Below are 21,605 nucleotides of genomic sequence, written 5' to 3'. Positions count from 1 at the left end.
ATTTTTAAAATACATGATATTCCTGTCATTTTATTTTGGTCAGTGTTTTCAACAAATTTGCAGCAGAGTGGTAATTTTTTGTTAGATGAAGATTTGAGAATTTGGAGTAAGAATAGCTATGTGGCAAAATTCAAGTTTTACTAAGTAAATTAAGTCATGAATACATATAAAAAAATATCAGCAGAAAAATGGGATAAGGCATAGTTGAAAACTCATATTTTAAGATGCAAATATTCAGCTTCCATTTTATCTAAAATATTTTTTTAAAGAATAGCATAGCATATTAATCATAGTCTATGATTGATGGCATTAATCTTAATTTACATACATAGTTTTAATCTTAAATAATTTTATACCATAGGAAATTTGCATGAATATGAAACTCTTAAGTGAAAAACTAAAGGGTTTTGATAGTAAAAGGCTGGTTTCTGAGCTGGCTTTACACTCTGGGGTTGGTTACTCATTCATGTCTGCCCATTCCATTACAGTCAGCAGGACTTCATGTGTGAGGAACTTCCTGAGGCCCCTTCCTGAAGAAAGTTTTGGCTGCAAAAGGATGATTAGGTAAATGTGGACGTTTCTCCTGAGCAATGTTTTTCTATTTATATGCTGAAATGTGTTCTGTGGTGCCTTGCCTCAAAAAATGAATATGTAACCAGTCTAAAGCTGCATTAAATGGGTGTGGAAAACCAGCTTGAAAGTCAAGATCCACTTGTATTTAGTAAAAACCTTTTTCTTTAGTTGCAAATCTGGACATATGTTTCAAAACTGATCAGAAATAGCAAATAAGTGAAGAAGGGCAGCCCTGTTTCCTGTGAATGAGCTCTGCTGTACACTTTTCCTTGGCATCTCCAAGACCTGATGATACCTCTTTGGAGGACACCACATTAATAACACATCATGGCAAACACTTGTATATTTATGCTTCTGCAGCCTTCTTATTGAATTAATTGAGTGATTTGCTTGCCTGATGACACAAGTCAGGAAAATGTGTGTTCAAAGTACCCTGTCATCAATCATTTTCTTAACTTTAAACACATGTCAAGTCCCCATGAAGCTGACCAATCCTTTGGGTCACTCTGAAAACTTATTTTGGAGCCTCTGAAAGAAGTGGGATGTGGTTTTAAAGAGTATTTTAACCTAATCCTTCATTCCTCAAGATAAAAAAAGTCAAGGCTAGGCCAGGCAGCTTATGACTTTTTAGAAAATGGAAAATAAGGCTCAGCACACTCAGCTACCACCAAAATCAGGAGCTGAAAGAATTCTGCAAAGTTTCCTGTGAACGCAGGAATCTGTGTGGAGTTTTGCTTAATTTGTTTCATTAACTCTGTCAGGAAATATGATGTAGTGCTCAGGAACGTAAACATTCTGACTTACAAGTTTGTTGCCATACAAGTAAAGGGTTTTTTCTCAAAGTCGTGGCAGACATGAGTGTACACAAAGATATTCTGCATAGCAGGGGAGGCCACCCACAAAGTTACATGAATTTAATTTTTGATTCACATTCTTGATCTCCCATAAAAGCTAAGGTGGGCCACGGCTGTTTTCCCATAAAGCACTGAGAATGCTCAACCCGAGTCATTTGGACCTTGAACAGAGAACAAACCCACTTCCCCAGCCCCCCCAAAAAGATCCTATTTTGTACATCCCACAGGGTAGCAAATTCCCCAGAGGAAACACTCAGGCTGAGGGAAGCGCTGCGAAGACGTTTTCCTTCTGCCTTTTCAAAGAAATTCCCTGGCTGACATCAGACCTGGCCCCCCCCATGCCAACCCAAGGCTCAGCCACAGGAGATGGCACTGCTGCAGAAAAGGCATTTTTGGATCTTGGCACCTTTGATTTACAGCTGCTGAGGAGGCCCCGTGGGTGGTCGGAGCCTTTGGTTTCCCTTCTGCAGCTGACAGACAGAAGGGAGATAACAGCAAGGGAAAAGGGAGAGAGGAGCGTCACAGAATGGACAATCTGAGACATGTGGAGCCAGAGTCTCTGAGAGCTAAATTAACTTGTCCCTGGTTATGCCAATTTATGATTTTGATGTCTCGTGAAAAGTGCATCTTATGTCACAAAATTAACAAGGGAGCAAAATTAACCCCTAACCCCAAATTTCTACAGAGTACATTCTTCATCTTCCACCTTAGGACAAACATGAACCAAATCAAGAATAGCACTGGTGTATTTTCCTGACATAGGCTAAAAACCTGTCCCTGCTCCTTCATTGTCATTTGTTGCTGTGTTTACCTGGAATTTGAACAGACAATTCTGCATTGCATGACCTGCAAGTGGCAGTTCTGGGTGTAAGGAGCCAGCCACCTTCTTGTCTGAGTGGTTTGAAATCCATGAGAAGCAGTTTCTGGCATTTCAAATATGTGTATATATAGGCATTGTCAGGTCATTTCTTTTTCAGGTTGCTACTGAATTCTACAAGATCCTAGGAAGAGGCTCACTATAATCATGTGCAAGTATCATTGGTTTAGGTAGATGAAATTGGAAACTTCTTGGAAGAAGTTGAAAACAACTTAAGTTCAGCAGATCAGCTTTCATTCTGTCTACATTTTGTCTTGGAAACAAAGAGAAAATATCCTTTACCTTACGGTCTGACAGTGCTGGTCCTTGATCTGCATCATATGGCAAATACACAGATAAATTTTGTAATCTAGTGGAGGCAAAATGAATTTCTCTGTTCCCCACTTTCTTTACTGCAGGAAAAAAAAAAAAAAAGGGTTACCTCTCCAGTGTCCTCTTCGGTTTTTCCCAGTTATGAAGAGGAAAGCCCTGGCTCTGTTCTGTCCTGCCTGTGGGACACCCTGAGTGTCCCCAGAGGAGTCAGCCAAGGTCATGTGGGGCCTGCAGTCTTTCTGAGGGCACCCCACAAAGCCTGGGTGGCCCAACTCCATCATGAACCAACGAGTCCCAAAGCACCCTGGAAGGCAATGCCAGGTGGGCTGTGCTCCTTTTTTTCCTTTTCCTTTTTCTTTTCCTTTTCCGTTTCCTTTTCCTTTTCCTTTTCCGTCTCCTCAGAAGCTCCTGTCCTGGCAAGCCCTGTGGTGCTCTTATTCTGCGCATGAATTCAACCAGCAGGTAGAGGTGGCAGAAGGGCAGCAACGTGGAGCAAGCAGAAACCCTTTACACTGTGTTTCCATGAAATAATTTCTGGTCATGCTTAACAGCCACATCTCTGTGGAGTTCACTGATCAGAGGGGCCAAATAACAGAGGGGATCCAAAGGCACAGCTGTCCCCTTTCCCTGAGGGACAGGGATGACCCTTCTACCTCTGAGGAAGAAGCTCCACCTAGGACAATGCAGAGGGTGACCCTGGGAGTCAAGTCCATGGTGTGTAAGTTCAAAAAACCTCCTCCAGCAGCAGCCATGTGGGTCTGCAAGAGCTGGAGGGCTCTGTGCTGGGCTGCAGAGCCCAGGAGCTGCCTGATGCAGGTTCAAGGGGCAGAGATGTCTGACTCCTGGGTTGGGAGTCCACAGGCCACAAAGCCCTCTCCTATCCAGAAGTTTGCTGGTTAAGCACTGGCAGTGTGGGACAAATCTTGGTTGCTCCAGTGGTCACAAGCGGTGGCTATCCAGACAAACTCTCTGAGCAGTGTGAAGCCAATGGATCCAGTACTGTCCTGAGCATTGAACCCTGTCAACCCTTCAGAAGAAAAAAGGTACTAAAAATCACTCATCTCATCAAATGCTGTGTCAGATTGTCCCTCAGAGGAGGGATACACAACCAAACCTCTAAAGCAAAAATTACCATCTCTGTGTTACCCTGATTCTGACAGAAATTCTCCAAACTGGCCAAAACTGCTGCCCTTGGGCCAGTGGTCATTGCTCCAACTTGAAATATGAAGAGGGTGAGGACCTGTTCAGCTGCTCACACACTTCTGTCTCATGCCCTGTGGGCCACCTCAGCCTAGCTAAGATACCCACATGCTGGAAGACTTACAGGACACACCTGGGGCTCCAGGCAGGATATTTGGGAGCATCTCAGATGGGCTGTGGGGGCATCAAGATCTTTGTCTTTGCACTGACCTTCACTCAGAACTAAAAAATCCAGAGAAAACACAGTGATGGGCACTGTGAGGGAAGCACAGACAGAGAGAGGAGGATCCTTCTTTGTGTGCAGATCATGTTTTCCCAGGCATGCTCATAATCAAGCCCAAACTTATTCTTATTCACCTTGTTAGAGCATCTTTCATTCACAGCAGCAGGATCTGAAGCTTCCCTGTGGAACTTGAAGCTGGCTTCCCATGGGGACTTGTGTGACATCTAGGAGTTAAACATCCTAAAGCTGAATTAGCTTCAACACCTCTTTATTGAGTGGGTAAATATTTACATCAAATTGTCCAGACTTTAGCATAACAACTTCAATTCCTTCTGGCAAGAAGCCAGCACAGGTCACTTTGTAAATGGCAAGGCTTCCAGATAATTAAACAACACTCACTGGCCAATAATTTATATATATTATAACTCAGACTTAAGAACCCAAATAGAATAAGCTTCACAGACACTAAACACTTATTTGCTGTGACACTATTTACATTTGGATCTGCAGAAAGCAGTAAATCAAAAGAGGACTTTAGAAGAGGAAGAAGAGAGAAGAGTCTTCCTTTTCCCAATATTAATATTTAATAACCTTTCAGACATATGCACTTTTGGATGCAATTCCTAGAAATAGGAATTTTACATAAGGACTTGAATGAGCCAAAGAATGAATGGCTAAAAATGCTACATCTGCTTTTCCTGGCACAGTGGCAGGGCCTACTGTGAGATTTTAGGGCCTGGTGTGAAAAGAAGCAAAGGAAGATGCATAAAAACATATTAGAAGTGATTGCTCATGTGGCAGAATTTGCAAATTGAATGTTGCAAAATTATTTCCAGAAGTGCTATGAGTTCTTCTTTTGGGAAATAAGTCAAAGAGAATAATGAATACAAATAGTATTAAATCAAAAGGACACTCTTCCCAAAACTATGCTAGAAAAAACATCTGCATAATCAAAAAGTTTGGGAGCTTGGAGTGGTTTTTTTTGGGTTTTTTTTGGTAAAACTAAAAGTGAGCCTTGAAAACAGGGAAGCTGAACATGCAAGAAGTACAGCTACAATTCCTGGGGTAATTAATCTCTGCCATGGGGAAATAAATAAATCAATTTCTGTTAATGTTCCTGGGTTTTGGTGTTCAAATTTTGTCACCATCTTTAATTTTCATTGTATGATTTTAGTTAAATGATTTTAAATTATGCAATTTATAACCATGTTTGGAAAAATCATTTCCTATTCCTTTTTTCTCCATGCAGCAATATCCAAACCAATGTACCAGCTGTTTTTTTGGTTTTTTTTTTGGTTGGTTGGTTGTTTTTTTTTTTTGTGTTTTTTTTTTTTTTTGCTTTGTTTGTTTTTTTTTTTTTTACTTTGAGCCTGGTGCTTCTGTATTTCCCAAGGTGTTTTATTTCAGGAAAATGTTCATGAAGATAGGTTGCATTCTTGATTGCTTTTGTGTTTCCTTAGTTATTGTATCTTTTATTACTCTTGGCAACAAATCAAAACCAGCAGAGCTGTCTTTTACTTGCAAGAAGAGAGTGTTATATACAGCTTATCACTTCATTAAATCAATTGTAGTGAATTCTCAGCTTTTCTTGGCTGTTCTTCCAGTGCTTTTGAGTTTTTCCAAACATCACAGGGTACAATTAGTGCTAATAGTCAGCCATTATCTACATCATTTTTCAAGAGAAGTGTTTGATACATTTTGCAGTGCAGGAGATCTGTCGGTTAATAAAGCCAGCTGAAAATGCAAACATTTTTTCTTCATTTTAAGTGCTATTATTTCGCATCCTGTTTGGTGTTGAGTAAATGCACTGCTTCATGTGGAGTATATTTTCTATGTGGGCACAAGAAGGGAAGGTACAAGCCCAGACGGGTTCTCATGGTAACAGATTTAGCAGAAATTTGTATTTAATCCCCCTCAGGGCATTGAGTGGTGCATTTTGATGCCTTTCAGGGCAGATGCTGAGGTGCTTCCTCTGGATGCCAGAGGAGTTTTCACTCTCATAAATAAGAGGCCTTATCTCCAACACTGAAAATGAAGGATATTTTCATCCCAGCCCTATCAGATGGGATGCAGCAGGAAGCAGCCTCTCAGTTTGTCCCATGGGTGTCAGCATCCCTGGTGCTCTATCACACAGCCCAAGGCTCCAGCCAGTCTTGATGCCTCCTCCCAAGTTCTGCTCTTCCTCACTGCTTCCCATTTTAGGCAGAGCAGCCAGGAGAAACTGTCCTGCTCTGGAGCTATTATTGCAGAGACAATGTCCTGATGTTTTTTCAGCTCTGTATTGCTACTGGATTTGTGTACTTGTGTTTATATACATTTTAGATTCAAAGGGCTCCCCTGTGCTGCAGTACATCCAGGCTCACAGACAAGGTCACATGAGGGAGAGTTTACCTTGACAGCTTCTTAGGGAAAGGAATTTTCTGCACTTTCTGCACTAAGCCTGGGGCTAAAATTCATTACCAGAGGAATCTTTGATGGGGACGGCCAGAATGTCCAAAACATGCAAATCAAAGTAAATATTTTGGAATTATTATGGTGTCAGAAAATGTCCTCATCTGATACTCTTTAATTTTGGAAGCTGCAGAGATAATAATTCACTCTTCTACCTCAGTCCAAAAAAATTGACTCTGACAGGGGGCTTACAATCAAAATAGAAAAGAAAAGGCAATGCTAAAATACTGCCCATTCAGTGTGAAAATGGAGAAATATAGGGCCAATCTTAGTCACTGGGTCCTGACCCCACTCTCAGACAGCTTGACATTAAGTGATGTGAAAATGAAGATCAAGTGAAAATTGATGTTGAGGATGTCTCCAGCATGAAGAACAAGCCAGTGGCAGCCCCACTAAGCTGGAAGGAGGAGAGCAGAATATTCTCAGGGACACACTGAAGAATTGAATGGAGGTACAGCAGGAGGGATGGAATAAAAAAGAATTTTTCACTGGTAAAAGCTAAAGGAGGCCAGGATTTTTACACCAACACTAATCACCTCCCTGATGGCTGACAGACTAAGGAAAATAAATAAATGTAGGAAATAATTACTGGTACAGTAACATTAATACAAACATTGCATATCACTGGAACTGTCTCCTGTTCTTCTATCATCCAAGTGATGATTCCACAAGAAAATAGATCTTACAGCTACCAATCTCTTCAGGTTATTGAAGCATTGAGACTTTCCCTGAGGACTCTGATGGACTCTGTAATGCTCAGATCAAATATCTGTATTCAAATATCTTTATTCTGCCTGGGAGTGTACACTGCACTGCCTGGCAGTGTCCTGCAGACTGAGAGAGACTGCAGGGACAAATGAATTGCAAACTCACTGGAAATTGCTGTCCCCCTCAGTTGTACCATCTGATACTGAGCCATGAGTATTTTATTCTCTCCAATAAAATGCGGATTTAAAGGTACAGCTTTGTTAATTCAGTGTCATAAACAGTCCACACAAACTGATCCTAAGAAATTATTCAGGGAATTGAATTACCACTGAAGAAATATTGAAGCTGCCCATTTTCCATGTGAACTGGATAATCATTTTCTTCCCCTCTGCTCGGGACACTGAAGTCAACAAAACAACAAAAAATCCTATTCTGTTAATAGACAAGTTGGCATTTATATAGATGCAATTGCAATTTACCTCTCAAAAGTTCACTAGTAGATGAAAAGGTTGATAACACCCTTTAGAATATGAATCATACATTTGTGTTTTCCTCACTGGTGAAGCCTTTAGTGAAATAATATGTGCAGAAAAATGAATGCTTCTCCTTGAGATGGGAGATGCATGAAAGTGCTGGAGCTAGTTTCCTCTGTATGGGCTAAATCAGGGGCTGTTGCATGTATCCATACATGTATTCTCATGTTAAAATATGGCTTCTACAGTGCAAGAACAAGCATCTTGGTTGCACTATTTTATTTCAGAGTGGTGGTTCTCAGCCCTCCTGTTTAATGACTTCATAATAGCCTGGGGCAGAGCCCAGTACTGCTCAATTTTTTTCTGTGCTAGCTCACATTTTTCTTTGCTCAGGTTTTCCTGACCAAACCAGATTTGCATGTAATATCTTTAGTGTTTCAAAGGTTGCTTAATAAACACCAGCCTGGAACAACTTGAGTTACTATTTTCTAAGACCTTCAGATTTGTCACTGGAAGGCCAAGCAGTGGAATGACTATGTTATGTTCCAAACATCTCTAAAGCTAAAACAAAAGCAGCAATACAAATACATATGTCAAGGACTTGTGCTTTTTCACCATTACTTTCACCATCCCACACACATTTGTTGCTATCCCAACCCTTCTGAAACATTCTCCCAACATTTATATAATGCAAGTAATTCCAGTTTTTGCCTTCCATATGATTGCCTCTGTGCCTCAGGTCACTACATTTAAGTCTTAGTGCTTTGAATTAATTGCATGTGATTCATTAGTTGAGAAAGCAGTTTTAAAAAAAACACATTAAATGTGTTGTTTGCTGAGAGGACTACAGAATCAGACCAAGAGAAGGACTCTATGGAAACTGGAATAATCTGGGAGTTGGCAGAAAAGGTCACATGAATTGTGTTTGTCTTTCAGGACTTTTTTGTGGTGGTAATGTTAGGCACCTGAAGTCCACCTGAATCTTGGCCCAAGGAGCACCGAAGGACATTGTCACACAGATCCAGTGACAGGGAAAAAAACTAGCTTGGCCTCAAAAGAAACAAGTGTCTCTCATGGGCTTCAAGGCTAGGAATAAATAAAAATATTCAATAAAGAAAAGAGGTGTTTTTCAGACACATGCTTCAAATATCATCATAAAGAATATCTGGTGATGAACAACCACAGAGACCAACATCAGGTATTTGTAGCTCTGCCTATACAGTTGCCACAATATCTCTACTTTTCTATGTCTCTGCAACTTTCTTTTATGACAATGGAGAAATTAATTTGATAACAGTACATGCTCTGACAATGAGCACTTGGTTTCAAATGTCAAGTGCCACAAAAAGAGAGGCTTTTTTAAACAATTTATTGCCAGTGGAAATGGGTGAAGACCAAAAGCTTATTGGTCTATCAGGCAATCTGAAAGTACTTGAGTACAAGCACAATCTCAAATTCTATTGTTGTTTCCAGTAAGACATATAAACCACTATCCACATTTTCCAAAACAAAGAGGGCAATAACCTTCTTCCTGAATTTCCTATCACTGAAATAAGCAGATTTCAGCTGCTCTCAGCTTCACCAGGCTGAACTGAAACAGAGCAGTCCTATCTGTAATTAGAAATTCGTAAATCACTCATCCAGATTGTGTATTTTTTGTAATTCAAGGTAGGCAGGATGTGTTATGCTAACTTTTAAATCCAATCCATGACCTCCTGTGTTTTGAGAACAGGACCAAAGATGGAGCTGGGAAATGAGTGTCTTGGTGTTACAAGACACACTGTGCATTTGTGAAATACAGTTTGAAAAGTGTTGCAGAGTGGCAGCCATGCACAGGAAATTTGATATGTAACAGATTTAGAACAGTTATAAGGAACAACTTCCTTTATGATGACGTCTAGGAAGTAATTTATCATCTCACAGAGGAGTCTGGCACCTTAAAGTGTTTATCTAAGGAAAGGAAATGAACCCCTGTCATCTAATAGAAACAGTATTTGATCCATCTCACAAAGAAGTACACTGGTCAAAGGAATTTTAAATAATCCTCAGCTCCAGCATTTGGCTATACCTGCTTCTTGTCTCCAGGAAGCTCTCAATCCATTACTTTCCTGGTGTTTTCCTTTCTTTTCAATCCTTTCCTTATTTAGACAATCTCTGGGTTTGAACATTGTCCAAGATTTATTCCTTTTCAGATTAAATTAACAAATGCATCCAGTTACATTGAGTTAAATAGCAGGTGTACTTTAAACACACCAAAAATTTAGTTTTCAGGAAGAAAACTAACTAACTTGGATTCACTAAATATTCCTGAAGTTTATTCCTCAGACTGGAACACAAAGGCACCACTTTTAATGCATGATCCAAAGCCCATGAAAACCTTTCCACAGTCTTCAATGGGGCTTTGATTAAGGCATGTGGGTGGGACCATCATTGAATGCTTTACTGAAAGAAGTGTATTAAAGGGAGAATTTTTTAAAAACAAGTAGAGAATGAGGGGGAAACCTGGAAAAGAGGCAAAACGGAGAACAGGATGGGAACGGGTTTGATGTGAAGTATATAATGGAGTGAAAATAGCAAGAAAGCCCATGAGGAGAAATGACAGCCAGAATGTACAAAATAGTAGATTTATTGGTCCTTTGAGATAGAGATTTAAAACTGATTTGTGGGCTGAGAAATATAAACAGGAATCTGAATAAGACACCAAGAACAGCAAGAAATAATGATGACTCTTCCCATAGTATTTAGGGATAGATGAGAATATAGGTAGGGAGGAGATCTGTGAAAAAACAGAACCCTGGAGCTTCAAGTTTTATTTGCTAAGTCTTAGTAGTGAGACCTTTAACTAGAAAAGGAGCAGCCTAATACAATCCCCAGCCTGCTGTCCCAAGTTTCCATGACTAAAAGAAAAGTGTGAAATTTGGTATCTCAGAGAATGTTTTCATCTTTTATGGCTTCTTACGCACCAAACAGCCAGATGGACATAGAAATGTCCATTTCACAGGACAAGTGTGAAGGAGGTCATAGGCTCAAAGTGATCACTACTGAAAGTTGTCATTAATTCCCCAAAAGAATGAAATAGAAGCTGAAAAATTGGTCCTGGTCTGCAGTCCATAAAAGCAGAAGAAAGAAGACTGTAGGAAGACTAAAGGATATGATTGTTTCATCTGGGGGGTGGGGGGGTGGGGGGGGTGGGGGGGTGGGAAATATGAAGTGAAAATAAAAACTGAGCAAAAGCTATTGTCAAATATCACCTTCTGGTCAGGGGCAGTATGGAAACAGCTCTTTATGGTTTATTTAGAAGTGACTGCTCTCTAGGGCTTCAGACACAAAATATTCACATGAAGTGACCAATAATAACTGAAACAGGTTGAATTTGTAGTCTGGGGACAGTGCTGATTGCCCATCAGGTAGTGCAGATGAGTAGAACCCTTAAATTTTCCCTTTCACTAGGGAGCCAGTGCATACACAAACTTTCCCTAAGAAACAAAAATAAGCAAATAAAAAGGAAAGAAAGGAAGTTATTTTTCTGTTCCCTTTGACCTAAATTTCTCTTTTCATGATAGTTCATCATGACCACCACTGAGTTTCCCACCTTAGGGATCTGCAGAGTTCAAAGCTTGTGATACCTGGCTTGTCCTGACTATCCAGTTCAGCAGCTTCCTTCAGCACTGCTCTTGGCTTCCCCACAGGATTTACACCTCCCTGGGCTCTTTGCCTTTCCCCTTGGCACAGAGAGCTTCTGGGACAGACTTTGATGCTATGTTCTTGGTGCTGAATTCAGCACATTCCCACACAAAAGGATCACAGGGTTTATTCTGGCAAATCCCACTTGGTATTCCCTGCCTTCTTCCTCTCCTACCTGTCATGGGACATGACCATTGCTGTTACCTACCTTCCACCTCCCTCCAACAGTTAATGGATTTATAAAGAATGTAAAAATCTGCCTGGGTACCTTTCACTCTGTCCATAACCCATTTGAAGCCCTCATTAGAATCATTTTTAGGAACTGCCAAAGGAAGAGGGAAAAAAAAAAGCTCCTTCCCTGTCCCTTGTCTTGGAAAGAAACTCCCCAGGTGACAGGTTTTACCTACTGACATTTTTTCTATGCTACATCCTTCATTTGGAGAGAGTGTTATCTAATTGCAGAACAATGACAACTCAATTCCAGCTTCTCTCTGACACAACTTGCTTTCTTCTCTTACTTTCAGTGGGTTTATACTGAGACCACATTTGGCTGTGCTCCCATACCTGACTGAACTGTCCTCCCCTGACCTGTGCTTGTCTTTGGAGCAGCACAGTAGAGGCAGGAGTTGAATAGGCCTTGCTGGACAGGAAAAGGAAATGTCCTGAGTCCAACAAGCCTTTTAGGTTTATCTCTTCTCCATGCTCCTGAAGTGCCAGTAAAACCTTAAATCCACTCTCTCAAGTCTCAAGTACAGAACATCTGTCTTCCCCACAAGTTATCCAAGCTTTTCTTCCTTAATGACCTCATTTTGGCAAATTACTCCTGTGTTTACTACCTTGGTGAAATCTTGGAGTTTGAACTCCCAGTCTGGCCTTAATTTTCCAACTTCGTTCTGCATGTGCCATTCTCACAGTACTTTCCTATTCAGTTTTATATTTCATTACACATTTTCACTACTTCTAGAACTAAACCTCTTTCTTTCAATGAATTAATTTCTCTTCTTGAAATCAATTATCTGATTCTTTCCCCCTTCTGGCTTCAATTTGTTTCCTTTTCCCTGCTAGACTCTGGCTTTGGCCGATTTGTAGCAATGAGAATTCCTGGGAAAGGCTAATTCCTCTATAGCTGTGTGAAACAGGTTCTATGGCCAGGCTACAGATTATTGTCACTTAAGTCTACCTAAACCCTGGATAATACCATTGAAACCAAATAAAATAGATTTCAAATACCTATCCCATGTTATACCTTTAAAGCTATGAGTTTCATGTAATTTCAGGAGAAAAGAGGCAACTTCTAAGGTAGTCTTGCTCTTATTGTAACATTTTTGTAGGAAAGTACATTCAGCCTGATAAATTGAGCTAACATGTAAAAACCTTATCTATGCCAAAAACCCAGAAGCCTGGCTCAGAGTAGTGTGATAGCATAACCTGCTGTATGTCTCATGCCCTCTCCTGATAAAGCATTTGATGGCAATTCACTACAAATCCCAGTCAGTCCCTGTGAGTCCTAAATGTAATTTTTCATACAAAATATTTTCATCTTAGTGTAAATCCATTAATTTTTATATAATTTCTATTCTGTGACTACAGTGGAAGTGGGGCTCCTGTCTCCTCCAAGAGTAGTGTTTTATGTGCCTGTATCATTTGAATGGAATCAGTTGATGCCTTGAGAAGGTTGACCTAGAACAGAGACTAGACAGAATTAAAGAATAAAGTATAGATTTATTAGAAGGCCTCAATGGACACACCTTGGGCAGCACCCATGATGAACCCAAAATGGTCACAAAATGGGCGACCAGTCACAAGGTCTCTTATTTTTATAAGTTCTGTTCCATTTGCATTTTGGAGTTAATTGTCCAATTACAGCTTCAGGTTATGAAGTCCCATCCTTCTTGTTTTCTCTCTTCAGTCCACTTTGTTTGTGCTCTTGGGCCTGAAACTAGTATTGGTTGTCCTTGGTCCCCAGCGAGAGAAGGAATTTCTTTGTCTCCCTACTCTGTGAAGAGAGCTTACCACCCATTAATACGAAGCTCAAACCTATACACTAAAGTAGCACAGAATCTGAAAAATATAAAAGCTAAAACCTAAGCCATCACAGTAAATAAAATCCCTTGCTTCCCCTTCAGCATGTCTGACTTTCAATACATTCATCCAAAAATTTCAAATCTTTTAAAATCTTGTACCATCCATCAACCTTTCAATGCTTCCAATTCTAGCATCTGCCAGCTCTGGATCTTGGCACTCTCCCATCATGATCATTTCTAGTCTGCTCATCATTGGGCCCTCAAGAGTAGAGATTAAAGAAAGCCTAAAAATATCACAAAGGATGTCATTAATTTCAGTCACTTCCCTGGAAAGGCAGACACTGCACATTCTGTTCAGACCTTTGTCCACCTCAGCTTGTTCAGCCTTTCCACAGCTGCCTCCAGGCCGTGGTGTTCCTCCTCAGGAGCTCATGGAGCCTGGTGAGGCTGTCCCAGAGCCCTTCACACACTTTCTTGCTCTCCAATATCAAAAGCCAAATACTACTGAGATAATTCTGTCATTGCCTGGTGGTGCCTGAGAAAATTATTTCTCTAATGTTTTGGTTCCTCATCTACTTTCTGCCTACTCTGTGTCTATAAATAGGGTCAGTGTCATTTGAGCCGGGAACTGCAGCTTCATGCTCAAGGTTTATCTGCTCCTCTAATCATCTGGTAATGGACTATATTGCAACATTCCTCTGCATCAAAAGGAGTAGTCAGCATTTATTTTTGCTCCAGAGCCTGAAGACATCCAAACTGCTTCAGAAAAGAAGCAGGAAACCCATTGCCAAACATATAACCTGCCATCAGCAGATTGAAGGGTAGGTAATAGCACAGAGTAGGTGAGAGACAGGAAATGAGGAGAATGTTTAAACACAAAAAGATAACCAAAACAACAATCATTCCATGTCACTGAATCTGTCTGAATGAGCAGTTCATTTCCTACTGGTTTGTTCAAAAAAATATGTACTCCTTAATACTTGTGTGTAGCATTAAGATTGTTTCCTGTGTGCTAACCACGTAAGGAAATAACCTCTAAAGGGGTTGGGAAGTGGTAAAGGACAGAACTCAGTCCAATGTGATTTTTTTCCAAGGGAGAAGGACAAGGCACAAGGGAAAGTGGAGTTGCTTACAAATGAAGCAGCTGTATCGAGGACACCCACTGGTGCCACTTGCTGAGCTCTCTAAGCAAGATCATTGGGATGAGCTTTAATAGTGGTTGGGATTGCTTAATGTTCTTCATCCTTATTCACAGAAGTTTAGTTGAAAGAATTTTTAAAAAATATTTTTGTCCCCCACAGCGTGTCCTGCTGTGTGGGAATCCAGGGCTTCCCTCTGGCTGCCCTGGAAGGCCTGGGACCCCCCTGGACAGAGCCCCCAGAGACACTGGCTGTGATCTCTGTCCATGGAAAAGAGTTTTCAATCTTACAGGATGAATTACAAGCTCTGAGTGTTTGATAGAAGTAATAATTAAGTGTGGCAAGGGTGCAAAAGTAAAATTTTAGGATTCTAGATTAGGGGTCCAAAGGGGACAAGATGGAGAAAATTGGGTGTGTCTTGTCCTTTTTCTCCTTCTTCATGCCCTCCATGTTTCACTGTGGTGTTGGCATTTTTCTGTTGGTTCAGGCTGGGCACACACTGTCCAATGTAGGTGACAGCTATTGGCACGTTATTGTAAATCCAGCCCAGGGAGTTTCTGGTATTTAATGTTTGTAACATCCCACTGAGGGCAGAGCCCCACACGCTGCCCTGCAGGACAGAGCTGGGCAGGGCAGCAGAACATGTTAGAGATCAACAGAATAAACAACCTTGAAACCAGCACAGACCAATTATGGCTTCTGCTTTGGCAGGGGGGCAGAAAGACAGACTTTTTACAATCTTGGAATCATCAATAGCTCAGATTCCGACACTGCTGCAGTGGGATCGTTTGAGGTCAGGACTGTCCCTGTGTAACTCGGGGCTGTCTCTGGGGATGACTGACAGCAGGCGAGCCTTGGCAGAAGGGCCAGGGCAGCACTGCTGCATTATCTGGAGGATCACGGCTCCCCCATTTCCCCATGTGGAGACAAAGTCGGGAATAACAATGCAGGCCCTGCTCAGCAAGGCCTCAGCCCTCTCACAGCCTCTCTAATCTGAGGCACATTTAAAGATCAGACCACCTTCAAAGCATCACTTGACTTTATCTCTCCTTGTGTCTGTTCACACTGTCCTGGCCACGCTGTTTTACTGCATTTTATCTGCAGGCTCGCTGTGACTCATGCAGAACGTGGCCACCCTCCCACTGCCACAGCCTGTCCCGGTCCCTGCCCTGCTGCCATTGCTGGAATTTCAATGGCATGTGCTGTGGCTCCAGATGAAATACAGCTTCCCACAGCCACCCTCAGTTCTCATCATTTCTTATGCATGTTTCATGGAGGATCTTGGGCCGGGCATGAGTCCTCTCCCCACATCACTCAAGATGAATATCCGTGGTTTCAGAATGGAAAAGGGATAGCCCATGCTGCTGTGGCTGCCACGCCGGCTGGAATCATTCTGCTGTCCAGAGGACCAAACACTACTAAGTTACTCCTTTGTGAAGGGTTACGTACCCAGAAAATAGCATGAAGTAGCCTTCCTCTGGGAAGAAAAAAAAAACAAACCAAAACTCAAAAAAACCCTGGAATACTAAAAATGAACAGTTTGCTCTACTCATAACTCCAGGGCGGGAGAGCCAATGTGTTATCTTACTGATTCTGGAGGGGGAGCAAGGGTGTTATTAGTTTGCACTTCACAAATTTTGTGACGTGTTTCTGAGGACAAAAAAAGATGAGACAGACAACCTTCAGGCAGACAACCCTCAGGCAGACAACCCTTCTGATTAGGATTTATTTAAAAAATGTGGACTAAGAGCTGAATTTTCCATGTTCACAAGAGAAAAACATTCCTATGTTAGTCAGTATTAGTTAGTAAAAAATGACGCAAACCAAGGCCAAGATCAGGAAAGCATGTAAAGCTTTGCTTAACTCTAACCTTAAGCAATAGAGCTTTTCAGAACTTGCCTTCTTTAGCCCCACACTTGGTCCTTTTGCCCTCAGCAACATTACACATTAGCACAAGACTTCTGTTGATTCTCTGTGAAAAGTTATGCCAATAAATACAGTCCAGAATATTTCAGAGGCACAATGCTTTTAAAGCAGCATTAATAAGCTTCTCCTCTGTATTTCTGCACAGTCACAGTATCTGAACCTGCCTTTCAACAGGTAATGTTTGGACAGTATTTTTCGCTACAAATCTTATCCACAACAGCAAATTAAGCTGAAAGGAAAAGAATAAAAGTTACTTTTCTGTTTTCAATAAGAATTCCCATGCTGTAGCTGTACTAATGTGAGGGGAACTTGCCAAGAAGTGTCAAGCTCCATCTACTGGCATTAAATTGAATTTGTAACTCAGCACACTGAATTTTGGGCCTATCTACAAGAACAAGCAGGCAATTTCACTGTCTTTGTAGAATTTTAGTCCAATTCCACTATACTCTATGTTAATCCACCTTATTTAAATATCAGCTATATTTTCAAACTCTTGTGACATTTGCCGAGTTATATGAACATGGGAGAAAAGTCTTCCACTGCATGAGGTGCTGGGCTGTGACAATTTATACCCGTAAGCAGTTCCCCAAATGATTAAAAAGGGAGGGGAGATCTTCCTTCAGCTGCCATGCATGAGGGAGAAGGGAACAACAAATGTGAGTTGCAAAAAGAGACACATCTCATCCTTTAAGCAAGGATACAAAATTGATTTTTTTCTATCAGTATTTACGTCAAACTCATAATTTCTATATATACTCTGCCTTTTTATATACACTCTGCGTGCTCTTAAGTATAAAATTTCAGAGACTGGAAATAAATTCAATGATCATTTTGAAGAAGGGTAACTGCTTCTTGTACCTACAATTTTTATGTCAGGTGGGACTTTTGATAACCTAGAGATAAAAATACATCATGCTGAAATCATACTGAGTAAATAGGCACCATAACAATTCTGTGTATTCATGATAAAATAACATCAGTCAACTCAAATACAGAGCAGCAAGGCTTCTGTAATAGGGCATCACACAAATTCAAATTACTTTCAAGATATTGAATATATAAAAGGCTTGAAGAATTACATTTCTTCCTGACTGATGAACAAGAAACATCATAGATTTTTAATCTCTTGAGCCAGAAAAATAAGAAAAAGAAGGAGAGAGCAGGAAAAGCCTTGACAGGAATCTGGTGTTCAGAAAATTCAACAATAAGAAAAGTCTGTGATTAATATTAATAGAACATAACATCCCATCCGTTTCATGTTTATTTACTTTTGAGGGAACATTCTTGCCTTAAATTGCATCCTGTTTCCAAAAAAGCCACTATGCTGAAGCCTTCCATGTACCAAGATGAGTAAAGTAGGTCGAGCAAGTCCTGTTAATCTTCAACGGAAGTCAGCTGGGGGGATGCGCAAGTTCCAGCTGCCACTGGGACACTCCTGCTCACCTGGCCGAGATGCTGCCTCGGTCCCTTTCTCTTGGAGCACTTTGCAGAGCTCATCCTGCCTGGAGTTGGAAATCCAAATCCCTTCCTCATTTTCCCGTGGTTTGTGCTATTGGCCATCAGCTCCACACTCCAAATTTCTCCTCCCTTAGCTTTTCTGACTCTGCCCTCTCCTGGCTAGTTTCCCTCCTTGTTGTTTCCTCCTTCCCGAGGCAGGAATTGAGGGGAAATCTCACAAAGATCAGTTCTTGGCCCCTCCATCCCCACTCAATAGATGTAGTTATTAGAAAATAACTGTTTCTGTTTTACCACACCTGAAAAATGCTGGTGACCACATAAATAATGTATCTGCTATTTTTAAACCATTTTTATTCTCTGGGAAATCCCATTCCAAGGCATAGGGTCATTGACAATACCTCCCCTGTCTTCTTTTCTCATGCTTAGGAACAGCAGCAATGTAATTTTATGACACCATCAGTAGGAAGAGAAACAAAAGGACCAACTGAAAATACTGTGAAAACATTATCACTTTCTTGATTTAGTTTGGGTTTGTTTCATTTTTGGTTGTTTTTTTTTTTTTTTTTTCCTGCACTTCTCTTCCTGTTTTGATTTAAACACGCATTTCAATTAAAACTCACTAATAACTAAATCTATTTTGCCCAGTTCTGCACTTGGCAAATGGTCTCCTGTCACCCTGAATCTGTTCCAAAATTCTCGGCAAAGTCATGACCCTGGACTTACTCATGTCACTCCCTTCATAACCTCACTCTTCCTCATCCTTCAGTCTTGTTCAAAACCCCTCTATGAAATTCCTCCAGTGCTTCTTACACCTGAGCCTGACAACTTTTCTCAGACAAGCCATGGAGTTGTGTCTTACAGAGATGTCCTTGACTGTCCCATTCATTTTTTTCATTTCTATTTTTATGCAACTCTTTGTTACTCTTTTGGAGGAGATTTACCCAGAAATCTCCTCCTCCAGAACCACCCTAGGCCATCAAGTGTGTAAGACAAAATGTGACTTACTAAGGTATAACTTTGTATGTCAATTTTACGCTCCAGCCTTTTATTTTTTTCTCATTCCTCTGTTGAGCAACACCTTACCTGTTGCCTTCAGGGGAAGGCAAGGCGACCTGGTTGCAAGGAACAGCACGGCAGCCTGGCCTCGCCCAGGCCACTCAGGCCACAGACATACACAGACACCAATGTGGTGGATGGTCAAATGGCGTTTATTATCTTATCTCGTGAGGTTAAATAGTCAAGGGTGACTTTGCTACATCAAAGGAAGAAGGTAGGGTCTCTAGGGTTAGTAAGAAGTGGAAAACTACTGAGTTAGGTGGGGTTACATGTCTTGGGGGTAATGGATCACGTATTACAGGATGAGGGGGAAGGGTCTTGCTGTCTTGCTTTCTGTCACATCCCGAAATCTTCCGTTTGCCTGTCCCTATCTACTACATCTCCCCCCCACTTTTCATAAATAAATGAGGTAGTCGTAGATATAGGCACTGAAGTGAGGTACAAAGTTGTAACTTGATAAGGGAAAAGGGGTTTGGTAAACCTGAGTAACTCTCGCAAGGCGAGTTTAGAAGGCTCCTGTGACTGGCAGTGCTCGCAGTTTTTGGTTTACAGCATTTGTTGCTGGCCTATAAACAGAATGTTGGCCCGTTCTAGTCAGGCCTGAAAAAACAAGACCAGCTTGTTCAGCAGGCATGGTCCTAGGGTAACAGCTAAAAGCAGTATTGCCAGTGGACCTATGAGGGTGGAAATTAAAGTGGTAAGCCATGGCAATTGATTGAACCAGGATTCGAACCAGCTCTGTTGGGTGTCACTGTCTTTCTTTCTCTGAGCTAGTCTATCTCGGAGTTCTGCCATGGAGTCTTTAACGACTCCTGTGTGGTCTGCATAAAAGCAGCATTCCTCTTTCAAGGCTGCACACATCCTCCTTGTTGCATGAACAAGAGGTCCAGTCCTCGCCTATTCTGCAAGATTATTTCTGAGAACGAGGAGACTGACTTCTCTAGATAGGAGATGGATTTCTCAATCCTCTGCAAGTCTTCATCAATGGTCATTTGCAGCTGAGAGAGTCCGTGCTGTTGGGTTGCGATGGCTGAGACACCCGTGGCTGTGCCAGCTGCTCCCAGGCCGAGCAGCATTGCGATAGTTATACCCGTGATTATTTCTCTTTTGTGGAGTCTGTCGGGTTCCTCGAAAAGGTGGTACACCTCTTCGTCTGAGTGGTACAGGACCCTAGGAACAATCAGAACTTGGCACAGAAGTCAATAGAGTCATTAAATTTGGCAAGGAACACACAAGGACTCACCCTAGATCACTGACAAACCCACATCCCAGACGCAGAGGGGACTACCCACTTATTGATCTTTCTGTTGGGCTTGACAGCTTTGGTGCAGAAGTTGCCTTTTTGCTTTGCCAAGGTTGCATTGCCAAAACATTTGCCCTGGCCTGTGATTTGACTCAGGGTGATTCCTCTGTGGGGAGTGTCCCACCTGCACTGGTGGAGGGCTTTGGCTGTGGAGTAACTGAAGGGGGTGTCTAAAGCAATGCCTTCGTAGAAAGGGGGTTTAGCATCATAGCAAAGCCAGCAGGAATTGGTTAGGTTCGGGTTGGATTCATTCAAGGATAGAAAGATAGCTTCTAGCATGCGAAAGATTGGGTTTGGGTCTGACTCGGCTGCGCAGCCTATCTGGAAGGCATCTGCATGGCCGGTCGGGGTATTGGTGACTTTTGAGGTGGGTTTTGGGGTGGGTTGTGTTTTTCCCTTTCAGCACGTCTTTAATAACTTTATTGGGTCCTACCAGTCGAGGTGCTGGTGGTTGGAGCCTGATAATTTGTACATTCACCCACCTTCTTGGCCCTTTGAGGACTACTGTCTATGTTCTGCCTGTGGCCCAACTTTCTCAGCCCACATCTGTGCGGCTTGTTGCTGAGGCGTGATCATATCATTATGTTTTCTTATCAACCTGGATAAGCTCGAGCTGTGCAGTGGTTGCCCCACCCCTGAAGCCTGATCTAATAACCTTGTACAACTATCTTTCCATTCCTGTCTAAACACGATCATTCCTGCACCGTCAAACATCATGCGACCTATTTGTTTAATATCAAAAGGGAGCAAGTCGTCATTACCAAAGAGACCGTCAACTAGGGTGGAGACCATGGCCGAGTTAATCCCTTTTTCTGAAATGGCTTTGAAAATTGCCTGTACGTCTTTGGGCATATATCTTTAGTTGATTCCCCTCTGGCCCGGTGATCCTCACCGGGAAGGCTTGAATTGCGGCCGCGGGGGCCCATTCAGCACAAGCTATTTTTATTTTTTTCCAGTTGGTAAACTGGGCTGGTTCGTATTGTGATTGCCTTTCGGTGTGGCTTAAAGCTTTATTCGTTTTTGTTTCAAATCCCATTGGCTCTGCTCTCTCCATTTCAGAGTCCCAGCCAGCTTCCGTCAGCTCTTCTGAGCTGCCGGAGCTGCTGCTGGACTCAGAGCTGGAGTCGAATGCCAGCGCACCTCCAGGGTTCGGTGCCTTTTTGTGCAACTCCGGCCCCGCTCCTCCCTTTGGGGGTGGTGCCCCCCCGCCCCCCGGGCTCGCCCTGCCTCCTGCAGGGGGAGGTTTCTCCCTTAAATGGTAGCAGCATCTGGCACGGCTGCCGATTGTCTCCGTGCCCTCTGCCGCTCTCCTCCTCTTTCTCCTGCATACGCGCATTCATAAAA

The sequence above is a fragment of the Lonchura striata genome, chromosome 5, assembly GCF_050655825.1.
Source record: "Lonchura striata isolate lonStrDom1 chromosome 5, ASM5065582v1, whole genome shotgun sequence".
In the NCBI taxonomy this organism is placed as follows: domain Eukaryota; kingdom Metazoa; phylum Chordata; class Aves; order Passeriformes; family Estrildidae; genus Lonchura; species Lonchura striata.
This window is presented reverse-complemented; position numbering follows the sequence as displayed.